The following is a 14,166-nucleotide window of genomic DNA, read 5'->3' as shown; positions in this document are numbered from 1 at the left end:
CCCCCTTTTCTTTGCCCTTTTTTTTTTTTTTTTTTTTTTTTTTTTTGATTCCCTCTTTCTAATGTTTCTGTTTCTCTGGAGAATCCAGACAAATGCATTCACTTACTCATTGGCTACTTACTTGGCTTGACCATGTGGTCTGGGCCCCAGCCCTAGGCTGGATTGTACCAGTTGGAATTGTCCTCAGGATCCATGGCAAGTAGGTGAGAGGGACCCCAGGCCCAGCTTCTAGGGAGTTCACAGTTGGTTGGTTCAACAGGACACACACATAGGAAACAGTTGGAGAACTTTATAGGCAGGATTTAATTTAAGCCAAAATGTGTGGAGCAGATACTTCGTGCCCATGAAGCAAGCCCTCTTTGGTGGGGGGGGAGGGGGGTGCTTGTAATTCTGTTATGCAACTNTTAATTTAAGCCAAAATGTGTGGAGCAGATACTTCGTGCCCATGAAGCAAGCCCTCTTTGGTGGGGGTGGGGGGGTGCTTGTAATTCTGTTATGCAACCTACCCTGCAGGAAGGGGAAACGGAAGTCACCCTTGGAAAGAGTGTGTCTCAGCCTGGGCTGCACATTGCGATCACTTGGGAGAGGCTGAAAAAAATACCACCTTGGGATTCGCATGTAATTGCTCTGAGGTTTGGCTTGGATATCTGGATGTTGAAAAGCTCCCCAGCTGGAATTGAGAAGCAGTGTTTAGGACATCTTGACTGGGAGATTAGGTACCTCTCACCTGGAAGGGGTAAAGAGGGAACCAGGGGGTTCAGAAAACCTGTAAGTCCTAACAGGTGCCTGTTTTTGTAAATACAGTGTTATTGGAACACAGCCACACCCATTTGTTTATGGATTGCAGTTGGCTATTTCTGCTAAAACAGCAGAATTGAATGTTGTGACAGAGACCGTCTGGCCTGTAAAGCCTAAAATATTTACTCTCTGGCTCTTTACAGAAACAGTTTGCCAACCCCTAAACTAGGAAGGGATGGGTTTTCAAGGATGTGGGTGGTGTGGGAGAGGCTGGGCCACCATTACTAGAAAAGCATACGGTCGTTACGTTGAGATACAGCCTCAGAAGCCGTCTCAATACATGTAGGCAGTCACCACCAACCAGTTGGAGCATTCACACCAGCTGAAACCTCTTTGCCCTCTAGTGATATTTCCTGTCGACTCTGAAACTTGACTCTGCATGGTGACCGGAATCTAGCTGAAATCAGTGAGGCCTGAGCTGTTGGATTCTATAGCTGACAGAGTTGTAGAGCATGCATTATTTTCTCTGGCAGCAGTGATATCAGGAGTGAAATGGACATATTCTGTGATGGTGTAGTGAAGGAGAGGGGCCCCACCAGCGGGGGATGCCCAGACAGCCCTTGGGGAAGCTGCCTGCGTGGTCGTGAAGGTATCACAGAGCTCCTGCCTCATCCTTCTCATCTTATGGTGATTAGCGCAGACCAGCAATTCCAGCCCTTCAGGAGTCACCTTTACCCCATTACTCTGGATACCCTTTTGTGTCTGAATTTGTGACACAGGTTGTGTGGCAATACGATGTTCGGCTCCTATAGTTTCCCTTTCCCCAGGCCATGGGAGACCTGCTGAGAACATTCTGTAGAATCACAGGGCCTAGAAGAGCTAACTGCAAAAATGCATCTTAAGGTTGTAGCTCCAGTGAGAGACCTGGTGACCACATGGATGCTGACATTAGTCATTCTATCAGTTATTCAACCAATAGGTGCTAGGCACTGGGGATACAACAGTGAGTAAACACAGGTTCCTGCAGATGCAGGGAAAGTCCCATGGGGGCACGGCATTAGTGAAACATCACATGAGTACTTGTAAAGGGGTCACCCTGGTAAATGCTGAGAAGGACACTTACATGATCGGCTGTATTTGAGGAGTGCTGTAAAGGACACCTCTCAGCCCAGGTATTCAAAGTGCACGTAGTATACTCTCAGAATGAGTTAAAGGCTCTGAAAAGTCCTGAAATGAAGAAACCTTTTAAACCCCAGCTCTTCCCATTTTTCCCAAATTTTGCTCACCATGGCACACATTTAAAAAAATATTCCTTATGAATAATCCATGGAGTGGCTTTCATTTAGAAATCCTGCTTTGGAGCAGTGCTGAGAAATTCTGCACCCAGGGGTGCACACAGTGAGCTGCTGGGGTGCTCGAGAGAATATGTCACTTGTATTCCTATTCACTTTTATTATTACTTGTGCAGTTTGTCTTATAATGTCCATATGTTAGTATACTAGGTGGTAGGTAGTACACATGAATTATGAATTAATATACAGGGAGATGCTACTCAAAACTTTTTTGAAAAAGATCATGTTTTTAGGGCAGTTGGAGGTTTACAACAAAATTGAGAGGAAGATGCAGAGATTTCCCATACATGTCTATACACACATAGCCTCCCCTGTGATGATCATCACTCACCAGGATGGTTTGTTTTACTAAGGATGAGCCTGCATGGACACCTAATCACCCAAAGTCCGTGGTTTACTTTGGGCTTCACTCTTGGTGTCTTACATTTTCTGCATTTTGACAAATGTATAATGGCATGCATCTTTCATTAAAATACCATACAGTCTATTTTCAGTGTTCTGAAAAACCTTAATGTTCTGCTTATTTATCCCTTCCCCCACCCCACCATCCTTGGCAACCACGTATCTTTTTACCACCTCTAGAGTTTTGCCTTTTCCAGAATGTCATATGGTTGGGATTGCATAGTACTCAGATTGGCTTCTTTTACTTTGTAGGATGCATTTAGGTTCCTCCTTGCCTTTTCATGGCTTGACTGCTCCTTTCTTTTTAGTGCTGAATAATACTCCATTGTCTGGATGTACCACAGTTTATTTGTTCATCTCCTGATGCTTCAGAGTTTTGGCACTTAGGAATAAAGCTGCTATAAACATCTGCATGTAGGTTTTTGTGTGGACGAAAATTCGCATTTCTTTTGGATACATGCCAAGGAGCATGATACCTGGATCATATGGTACAAGTATGTTTAGTTAAAAAAAAATACAATGCCAAACTGCCTTACACAATGGCTGTAGCATTTTGCATTCCTACCAGTAATGTAAGAATGCCCACTGCTCCACATCCTTGCCAGCATTTGGTGTCATCAGTGTTCTGGATTTTGGCCATCCTAATAGGCAAGTAGTGGTGTCTCATTTTAATTTGCATTTCCCTGATGACGTGATGTAGATCATCTTTCTACATGCGTTCTTGCTATCTGCATATATCCTGTGTGGAACTCTTTGTTAAGGTCTTTAGCCCATCTTTTAATCCAGTCGTTAGTTTTGTTATTGTTGAGTTTTAAGAATTTTTAGTATATGTTGGATCACAATCCAAATCACATGTGTCTTTTTTTTTATTTTTTTTTTTATTTATTTCTAGGAGAGAGAGAGAGAGACAGCGTGAGCAGGGGAAGGTCATAGAGAGAGGGAGTCACAGACTCTGAAACAGGCTCCAGGCTCTGAGCTGGCAGTCAGCACAGAGCCCGATGCGGGACTCAAACCCACGAACCGCGAGATCATGACCTAAGCGAAAGTCGACGCTTAACTGACTAAGCCACCCAGGCGCCCCGAGACTCCAAATCACATGTGTCTTTGGCAAATGTCTCTTCCCAGTCTGTGGCTGGTCTTCTCATTCTGTTGACAGTGTCGTTCACAGAATAGAAAGAAGTTGTTCATTTTAATGAAGTTCGGTTTATCAATTATTTTTTCATGGATCATGTCTTTGGCATTTTACCTATAAAAACATCACCATAGCCAAGGTCCTCTAGGTTTTCCCCTGTGTTCTCTCCCAGGAGTTTTATAGCTTTGCATTTTATATTTAGGTCTCTGATCCATTTTGAGTTAATTTTTACAAAGGGTCTGTTTATTTTTATTTATTTTACTTTATCTTATTTTATTATTTTACTTTATTTTATTATTTTAATGTTTTATTTATTTTTGAGGGAGAGAGAGACAGAGTATGACCAGGGGAGGGGCAGAGAGAGAGACATATGCAGAATCCGAAGCAGGCTCCAGGCTCTGAATGATCAGCAGAGAGCCTGCCGCAGAGTTTGAACTTGTGAAACCGCCATGACCTGAGCGGAAGTCTGACCTTTAACCAACTGAGCCAGCCAGACACCCATGAAGGATCTGTGTTTAGATTCGTTTGTTTGCTTGTGGATGTCCAGTTGTGGCTATACCATTTGTTGAAGAGACTGTCTTTCCTTCTTTGTCAAAAATCAGTTGACTTTATTTGTGTGGATCTATTTCTGGGCTCTCTTTTCTGTTGATCTATTTGTTCTTTCACCAATACTGTGCTTTCTTGATTACTGTCATAGGACGTCTTGAAGTTGGGTAGTGTCAGTCCTCCAGCTTTGTTCTTGTTCAGTATGGTGCTGAAAATTTTTAGTGAAAGAAATGCTTGATTTACTCAAGCCAGAAATTTTTTATTTCAAAAATTTTATTTTTTCCTTTCAAAAATCTCATAACACCCTACTGCAAGGGTTGGCAAACTATAGCCTGCAGGCCAAATCTTTTTCTGTAATTTGGAAATTTCTGGTAAATAAAGTGTGAATGGAGCACGGACAGGCCCATTCTTTCATGCACTTTCTGTGGCTGCTGTCACATCACAGTGGCACAGTTGAGGAGTTGCAGTAAAGACTCCATAGCTGACAAAGCCTAAAACATTTACTACCTGACCCTTTACAGAAAAAAGTGTGCCTACCCCTGCTTTACTGAATCACTTTTAGACACCACTGCATTCCGAGCTGCTGCTGTGCTGGGTTCTGGGGAATAACACAGCCACCATTCTGCCCCTGGTATATTTTGCTGCATCTTGTCCCCTAGATTAGTGTCTTTTGTGTCTCATCACACTTAGTAGGCTATCATACTTACTCACAAAAGAACTAATTTACCTTGACCCCATGGGTGACAGGGATTCAGAAATACTGAGATGGACTAAACATTATCTTTTCCTTGATCAATATGGACAAAGCCACTGAACCCCATAATTATAGCAATGAATTCGAAGGGCCAAGAAATGATTCTTCTATTTGCACTGAGTCAGCCTTTTCGGAATCAATATGGAAGGACAAATGGACTTGGGGAAGAGGCACAGAACTCCCAGTCATCCGCGGTGAATGATGAGCGCCATTGAGTGAAATCCTGCCTGTGCTTCTGTCCTTTCTTTGTTTGCATTCCGGTCTGTGTGAATTATTCACTTACATGGCAGTTTAGAAGTTGCCTCCAGAGAGCCTTGTGCAGAACCGTGCTTGCACTGGCCTTCACCAGGCAGGCTGAGGCTTTGTGTGTTAATTTAGCATTCAGTTATAATGAAACAATGGCATTGAAGGCTTGAGTTTTTAAAAGCATTGTAATATTATGTGAAGATCTTGGGTCTGTGGAAGGTTAAGACCTCAATTAACATGGAGCTGTGGGAGGAATCCCCACTGACCAGTTTCCTACAAAGCATAGCCTTTCAGAAGAGCGGCCTCCACTTGGTGTGGGCAATTCATGGGCTAGTCAAGGTGTTTTTGGCTGGTAAGGCATTCCCTGGGTTCATGTTTCAGCAGAAAGGTATGATTTCTTTTGTTTCTGGGTGTCATATCGGAGTAAATTATGTTTTAAAAAATTGTGGTGGGTGGAACTTGTTAAACTGAGTTTTATTTTTTTTTAATTTTTTTTAATAGTAAGCTTTTTTTTCAGTTTTTTAAAATGTTTATTCATTTTTGAGAGAGAGAGAGACAGAATGCAAGCAGGGGAGGGGCAGAGAGAGACACACAGACACCAAAGTAGCTTCCAGGCTCTGAGTGGTCAGCACAGAGCCTGATGCGGGACCTGAACTCATGAACTGTGAGACATGACCTGAGCTGAAATCAGACGCTTTACTGACTGAGCCACCCAGGTGCCCCAAGTTTTTTTTTTTTTTTTTTAACATTTATTCATTTTTTGAGAAAGAGAGAGACAGAGCGTGAGTGGGAGAGAGACAGAGAGAGATTTAGACAGAATCTGAAGCAGGCGCCAAGCTCTCATGTGTCAGCACAGGGCCTGATACATGGCTCAGACTCATGAACTACAAGGTCATAGCCTGAGCCGAAGTTGGACACTTAATTGACTCAGCCACCCAGGCACCCCCCATTTTTTTAATGTTTATGTTTTTGTAAAGTTTTTTATTGAATAATTTAAAAAAATTGAAGTCTTTGTGACTTAAATTTTTTTAATTGAAACTTAAATTCTATGTAGTAAAATGCACAGTTCTTTGGCAGACAATTCAATTGAGTACTGACAGATGAATGAATACACCTGGGCTACTCAGACCTTATCAAGAGAGAGAACATTTCCAGCAACCCACAATGTTTTCTTACATGTGTTTGAAGTGGTTTCCCACCTTCCTGCCCAGAAGCAATCCATGATTGTGCTCACTATTGAATAATAATTTTGCCTGTTTAGAACTTCATGTAAATGGGATTGTACATACGTTCACTTTTGTTTCTGGCTTCTTTCACTCAAAATGTTTGTGAAATCCATCCATATTTTGAGTATATCAGTAGTTGGTTCCTGAGTAACAATCCATTATATGAATATATCACAGATTTGCTTATCTTTTCATCTGTTGATGGGCACTTGGCTTCTAGATTTGGGCTATTGTGAATGGGGCTGCCATGAACATTCACACGATATTTTTGTGGCTATGTTTCCATTGGGTAGATACCTAGGGGTGGAATTATTGGATCATAGAGTAGATACATGTTTAACTTTACAAGCAATGGCAAAATGTTTTCCCAAAGTTTTTTGTATATTCATGAGCAATGTATAGGATTTTTGCTTACTCCACATTCTTGTGAACATTTAGTATTTTCAGAAAATGTAATGTTAGCTATTCTAGTGGATGCAAAATTGCATCTGGTTGGTGTTTCTTTTGCATCTCCCTGTTGACTGATCATGTTGAGCACTCTTTGGCTTGCATATTGGTCCTTCAAATACCTTCCTTTGGAAGGTGTTCACATCTTTTGCCTTCTATTTTCATTGATGTTTGAGTTACAGGAGTTCTTTACATATTCTGGGTATAAGTCATTTGTCAGATGTGTATTATGAGTTGTTTTTCCTCAATACTGGCTTTTCTATTTGTTTTAATAGTAGTGGATTTAGTGATCAAAAGTTTTGAAATTTTTAAAATCTAAATTTGCAATTTTTAAAATTATAAGTGCTTTGTATGTCCTAAGAAATCATTGCCTACCCAAAGGCTATAAAGATATGTATTATTTTTTGTTTTTAAGGATATTGTAGGTTTAGCTATTCCATCAAAGTCTGTCATCCATCTTGAATTAATAATGTGTGTGTTGTCAATTAGGGGTAAGGATGTTTTCCTATGGTTAAGTCGCTTGTACTAGCACAATTTGTTGAAAATATTTTCCCCATTTAATAATGTAGGTGCTGTTATTGAAACTCAGTTGACTGTATGTATACAGCTTTATTTCTGGACTCTCTGTGTTCCATTGATCTGTTTGTCTATTCTAATGCCAATACCACACTGTTTTGATTAATTAACTTTATAGTAAAACTTAACATCAGGAAATGTAACTCCTTCAATTTTTTTCTTCTTTTTCAAAATTGTTTTTGATATTCTAGATCCCTTTCATTGCTCTATAAAACTTAGAATTAACCTGGAAACTCCTAGAAAAAGACCACTGATATTTTGATTGTGATTTCATTGAATTTTTAGATCAATTTGGGAAAAATTAACATCTTAATACCAGGTTTTCTAATCCTTAAGTAAGGCGTCTCTTTTCATCTGTTCAAACCTTTTTAAATTTCTCACAACAATATTTTGTAACTTTTAGTATACAGATATTATACATAATTTAAAAGATTTATGCCTAAGTATTTTATGTTTTTTATGCCATTGTAAATGTTATTGTTCTTTCTATTTCAATTTCCAATTATTCTTTGTTACTGTATTGAAATACCATTGAGTTTTATCTATTGATTTTGTATCCTGTGGCCTTGCTGGAATTCACTAGTTGCGGGGCACCTGGGTGGCTCAGTCAGTTAAGTGTCTGACTTCAGCCCAGGTCCTGATCTTGCGGTTCGTGGGTTCAAGCCCCATGTCAGGGTCTGTGCTGACAGCTTGGAGTCTGGAGCCTGTTCCAGATTCTGTGTCTTCCTCTCTCTCTGCCCCTCCCCCACTCGTGCTCTGTCTCTCTCTCTCTGTCTCAAAAATAAATAAACTATTAAAAAAAATTTAAAAAAATCACTAGTTGTAGTAGATTATGTGGATTCCTTAGGGCTTTCTACATAGACATTCATGTTGTCTACAAATAAAGACAGTTTTTCCTTTCCAATTTCTATGGCATTCATTCATTCATTCATTCATTCATCTTACTGCAATGCCAGGACCACCAGTACAATGTTGCATAGAAGTAGTAACCCATCGGGGCGCCTGGGTGGCTTAGTCGGTTAAGCGTCCGACTGTCGCTTAGGTCATGATCTCGCGGTTCGTGGGTTCGAGCCCCGCGTCGGGCTCTGTGCTGACTGCCAGCTCGGAGCCTGGAGCCTGTTTCAGTCTGTGACTCCCTCTCTCTATGACCCTCCCCTGCTCGCTCTGTCTCTCTCTCTCTCCCAGAAATAAATAAAACATAAAAAAAAAAAAAAAAAAAAAAAAAGGAAGTAGTAACCCATCCTTGCCTTGTTCCTGATCTTAGGGGGGAAATAGTCACTGTTTCATCATAAATGTAATGTTAGCTGTAGGTTTTTTGTAAGATGCTCTTTATTAGGTTGAGGACATTATATGGTATTTCAAATTTCTTAGGAGTTTTTATGATGAGCAAAAGTTGAATTCTTTCAAATGCTTTTTCTGCATTTATATGGTCATGCAGTTTTTTTCCTCTTTGTTCTGTTAATGTGGTGAACTGTGTTGATTGATTTTTTCAATTAAACCAACCTTAAATTACTGGGATAAATAAAATTTAGTCACTATGTATTATTCATTTAATTATAGTTGGATTTGATTCCGTATTGTGTTAGAATTTTTGGATATAGGATAATGAGAGATATTGGTGTGTAATACATTTTTTCGAATATTCATGTCCGATTTGGTGTCAGGGTTATGCTGCCCCTCATTAAATAATTTGGGAAATATTCCCTCCTCTAATTTTCTGAGTGTATGTCAGATAGTTTCTAATTTTTCCTTATATATGTGATAGAATTCATCATTTAAGTCATCTGAACCTGGAGCTGTTTATATTAGCATGGTTAGTAATTGTGAATTCAAATGTTTGTGTATACATAGAGCCAGTTATATTTTATATTTCTTCTTGTGTCAGTTTTGGTAGTTTCTGTTTTTCAAGGAGTTGATATTTAACTCAAGTTATCAAATATTTGCATACATTTGTAATATTTCATTATTTGTAGGATCTATTATAATGTTTCCTCTTTTATTCTGATACTAGTGTTTTGTAACCTCTTAGAATTTTTTCATCAGTGTAGCTAGGGTTTTAAAATTTCATTAACCATTTTAAAGAACCAACTGTTGATATCACTGGTGTTTTTTCATTATTTTTTTCCATTTTAGAGTTTCTGTTTTTGTCTCTATTATTTTATTCCTTCTTTCAACTTCATTTCAAATTCATTTCTTCTTCTTCTCCCATCTTTTTGCAGGAGTATCTTAGACTATTCATCTTAAAATTTTCTTCTTTTATATTATGATTTTTTAAATCTGTAAATTTTTCTCTAAACTCTGTTTTAGCTGTATCTTGCAAATATTGATATTTTTTTCATTATGGTTTGTTTTAAAGTATTTTCCAATTTCCCATGTCATTTTCTTTCTTGACACATGTATTATGAAGTAGTGTGCTGTTTAATTCCCAAATCTTTGGAGTTTCTCTAGACACTGTCTTTTCTTAGATATCATTGATATTTTTATATCATTATCCTGTATTGTCTTCTTAAATTGGCCCATTATTATCAAAGAACATAATATGTGAATTTCAGTGATTTTAAGTTTACTGAGACTTGTTTGGTAGTCCAGTGTGTGATCTGGTAAAGAATAGTGCTCTGCAGTTATTAGGTATAGAGTTCTACAAATTCAGTGCAGTTATGTGGGTAAATAGTGTTGCTACATGACCACTCCACAGTCAATGTCTTAGCACTGAGTCTCATTAAGCCTCCCTGGTGGACAGCATTTCAGATGTTTGTCACAGCTCATCACTGGAAGAATTAGCGCATCTTATATGATTGCACCAGAGAGCTCTTAGAAACCTGAACATGGATTCCTCTGGACTTTGCCCCATGTAGTCTCTTCTCTTGACTGATTTTACTTTATATCTTTTCACTGTAAGGAATCTTTTCAAAGAACAAACCTTTGATTTTATTCATTTTCTCTATTGATTTCCTGTTTTCAATTTAATGGACTTCTGCAAATAAAACAAAATTATTTCTTTTCTTTTGGTTATTTTGGATTTAATTTGCTCATCTTTTTCTAGTTTTCTGAAGTAAAATGTTACATAATTATTTTTTCTTTTCTAACACATGTGTTCAATTCTATGAATTTTCTTTTAAGCTCTTATTGCATCTCACAAATTTAGTAAATTATATTTTAATTTTTATTCAGTTTAAAATTTCTTGAAACTTCTTTTTTATCCATTTATTACTTAGAAGTACGTTCTATAATCTACAAATATTTTGGGATTTGTCCAGCTAACCTTCTGTTATTGATGTCTAGTTTAATTCCATTATAATATAGAAGCAGATATTGTATGATTCCAATACTTTTAAATTTGTTAAAGTGTGTTTTATGGCCCAGAATGGGATATATTTTGGTGATTGTTCCCTGTGAGCTTGAGAAGAATGTGTAATCTATTGTTGTTGGATGAAGGATTCTATACATGCCAATTACATCTCCTTGATGGAGCTTTTCAGTTTAATTACATCCTTACCAATTTCCTGCTTGCTGGGTTTGTCAGTTACTGTTAGAGGGGTATTGAAGTATTCAATATCATTGTGAATTCATTTATTTCTCTTTGTAGTTCTAACAGTTTTCACCTCATATATATATTTTATTTATTTATTTATTTATTTTTTNAAGCTGTCTTTTTTCCATTGGATATTCTTTCCTGCTTTGTCAAAGATCAGTTGGCTGTTCACCTCATATATATATTTTAACACACTGTTGTTAGGTCCATATATATTAAGAATTATTGTGTTTTCTTGGGGAATTGATCCCTTTATCATTATGTAATGCCCATCTGTTACCCGGATAATATCCTTGCTTTGAAATTTGCTTTGTCTGAAATTAATATGTCTCTTCTGACTTTCTTTTGATTAGTGTTAGCATATCTTTCTCGGTCTTTTCTATTCTGTCTGTTCTTTATGTATAGGGTGGGTTTTTGGTAGATAGCATATAGTTGGGTCTTGTTTTCTCATCTGCTCTCACAGTCTCTACTTCTTAATTAGTATATTTAGACCATTCACATTTAAAGTGATTATCAATATGGTTGGGTTAATATGTAACATATTTGCAACTGTTCTCTATTTTTGGTCTCTTCCTTCCTTCCTTCCTTCCTTCCTTCCTTCCTTCCTTCCTTCCTTCCTTCCTTCCTTTCTCTCCCTCTCTCTCCCTTGTTTTTTGTCTTCTGTTTAAATTTTTTTTTTTTAATCTTTATTTTTGAGAGAGAGAGAGAGAGAGAGAGCGCACAATAGAGCACATGTGAGCAGGGGAGGGGCAGAGAGAGAGGGAGACATAGAATCCCAAGCAGACTCCAGGCTCTGAACTGTCAGCATAGAGCCCAAGGTGGGGCTCAAACTTATCAATGGTGAGATCATGACCTGAGCTGAAGAAGGAAGCTTAACCAACTGAGCCACCCAGGCGCCCCAACTTGTTTTCTGTCTTCTAATTTTTTTTTTGCCTTCTTTAATGGTTTGCCTATTGATTTCCTATTTTCAATTTAATTGAACTTCTTTAATTGAGCATCTTATATGAATTAATATTTCTTCTTTCTTAGCATATAAGTTTTACTTCCTTTGAATATCATTTTAGTGATTGTCTTATATTTTGCAATATACATTTACAGCTAATTAAAGTCCACTTTCAGGTAATCTTGAAATTATTGAAATTCTTGAAAATGAACTATTTTATTTTACTTTTATTTTTTTCTGCTGTAACACTCTTCTTTATATAGATCAGACTTTATGACCTGTATCATTTTTCTTCCTAAAAGAACTTTTAACATTTTTTGCCAGGCAAGTCTACTCACAAAAAGTTTCTTCAAATTTTGTTTGTCTGAAAGGTCATTATTTCTCCTTCACTTTTGAAAAATAATCTTGCTGGATACAGAATTCTAGGTTGGAGGGCCTTTTCCCTGACCACTAAATATTTTACTCCACTCTCTTGTTGCTTACATGGTCTCTGAAGAGAAATATGATATAATCCGTATCCTTGTTCTTCTGTAGATAAGATTTTTTTTTCCTTCTCTCTGGCTTTTCAAGATTTTCTTTCTGTCTTTGGTTTTTTGCAACTTGAATATAATATGCCTAGGTGTATATTTCTTTATATTCATGTGGTTGGTGTTCACTGAGCTTCTTGGATTTGTGGTTTGGTGTTTGCCATTAATTGGGGAAAATTCTTGGGCATTACTACTTTAAATATTTCTTCTGTTCCTTTCTCTCTTTTCCTTCTGATATTCTACATATATGTTATACTTTCGGTAATTTTACCAAAGTTCTTGAATATCCTGCTCCCCTTTTTTTTCTTTGCTTTTCAATTTGGGAATTTGTTTTGACATGTCTTCAGGCTCACTCATTATCTCCTTGGCTGTGTCCAGTCTGCTAATAAGCCATCAAGGGCATTTCTCATTTCCATTACAGTGTTTTTGATTTCTTGCATTTCTTTTTGATTCCTTCTTAGAATGTCTCTCTGCTTATATTATGCATCTGTTGTTACCTATTTTCTACATTTTCCATTAGTGCTCTTAGCATATTAATCATAGTTGTTTTTTTCTTAAATGTTTATTTATTTTTTAGAGAGAGAGAACAAGCAGGGGAGGGGCAGAGAGGGGAAGACATGAATCCCAAGTAGCCTCCAGGCTCTGAATTGTCAGAGCTGGACGCAGTGCTGGAACCCACGAACTGTAAGATCATGACCTGAGCTGAAGTCAGACGCTTAACTGACTGAGACACTCGGGTGCCCCATTAATCATAGTTATTTTAAATCTCTGTCTAAATATCATATGACTTCACTCATATGAAGACTTTAAGATACAAAACAGATGAACATAAGGGAAGGGAAGCAAAAATACTATAAAAAGAGGGAAGGGGATGAAACATAAGAGACTCTTAAATATAGAGAACAAACAGAGGGTTACAGGAGGGGTTGTAGGAGGAGAGATGGGCTAAGTGGGTAAGGGGCATTAAGGAATCTACTCCTGAAATCATTGTTGTGCTATATGCTAACTAACTTGGATGTAAATTAAAAAAAAATAAATTAAAAAAAAACCTCTCTGTCATAATTCCAACATACCTGCCATCTTGGAATAGTCCGCAGTAGATAAGAGCACAGATTCTGGAAGTAAGAGTGCCTGTGTTTGAAATCTGGCTCTACTCATCAGCTGTGTAGTCTTTGACAAGATATGTCAGTTCTTTCTACTTTAGTTTTTTTTCCCTGGTGAAGTGGGAATACTCACAGAGCCTACTTCGTAGAGTTGGTAGGAGAATTGAATGAGTTAGCATGTGAAAAGCACTTAGAATCATGTCTGGCACAAAGTAAGCATTCTATATACGTTAGATGATGCTGATAGTGACCGTGACTGTGTTGATGATGAGACTGCCACGTGTACAACATGCTAGCACACTGCCATCCAAGGGCCATTGCCTGGGACCTCACTTCTACCTGGGGTGCTTCCCCCCTGATGCCCACACAACTTGTTCCTCCCGTCCTTCAGTCTCTGTGTGAGTGTCACCACAGCACCAAGACCTTTCCTGAGCACCATAGAGAAACACATGTGCTTCTGCTCCTGCTCCCCCGCCTTGCCCAGTTTTGCTATTTTCCCCAGCAAACTATAGATTTACTTATGTTTTATTGACTTCAAGTCTCCTTCAACTTAAATGTACGCTGCATAAGGGCAGGGTCTATCTTTAAACTTTAAAGAATTAAAATATTTTTAGGACAGTTTTCTTTATGGTCATATGAAGA

General features: G+C 38.0%; 1 protein-coding gene across 2 annotated transcripts in view; it reads left to right on the top strand.

The window, feature by feature from the left end:
* The window catches only part of CACNA2D3 (calcium voltage-gated channel auxiliary subunit alpha2delta 3), a 771,963-nt gene that overhangs the window by 133,947 nt on the left and 623,850 nt on the right, over nucleotides 1–14,166 (top strand). The gene's annotated exons all lie outside the window — the stretch shown is intronic.

The sequence above is a fragment of the Crocuta crocuta genome, unplaced genomic scaffold (assembly GCF_008692635.1).
Source record: "Crocuta crocuta isolate KB4526 unplaced genomic scaffold, BGI_CrCroc_1.0 scaffold87, whole genome shotgun sequence".
NCBI lineage: Eukaryota > Metazoa > Chordata > Mammalia > Carnivora > Hyaenidae > Crocuta > Crocuta crocuta.
This window is presented reverse-complemented; position numbering and strand designations above follow the sequence as displayed.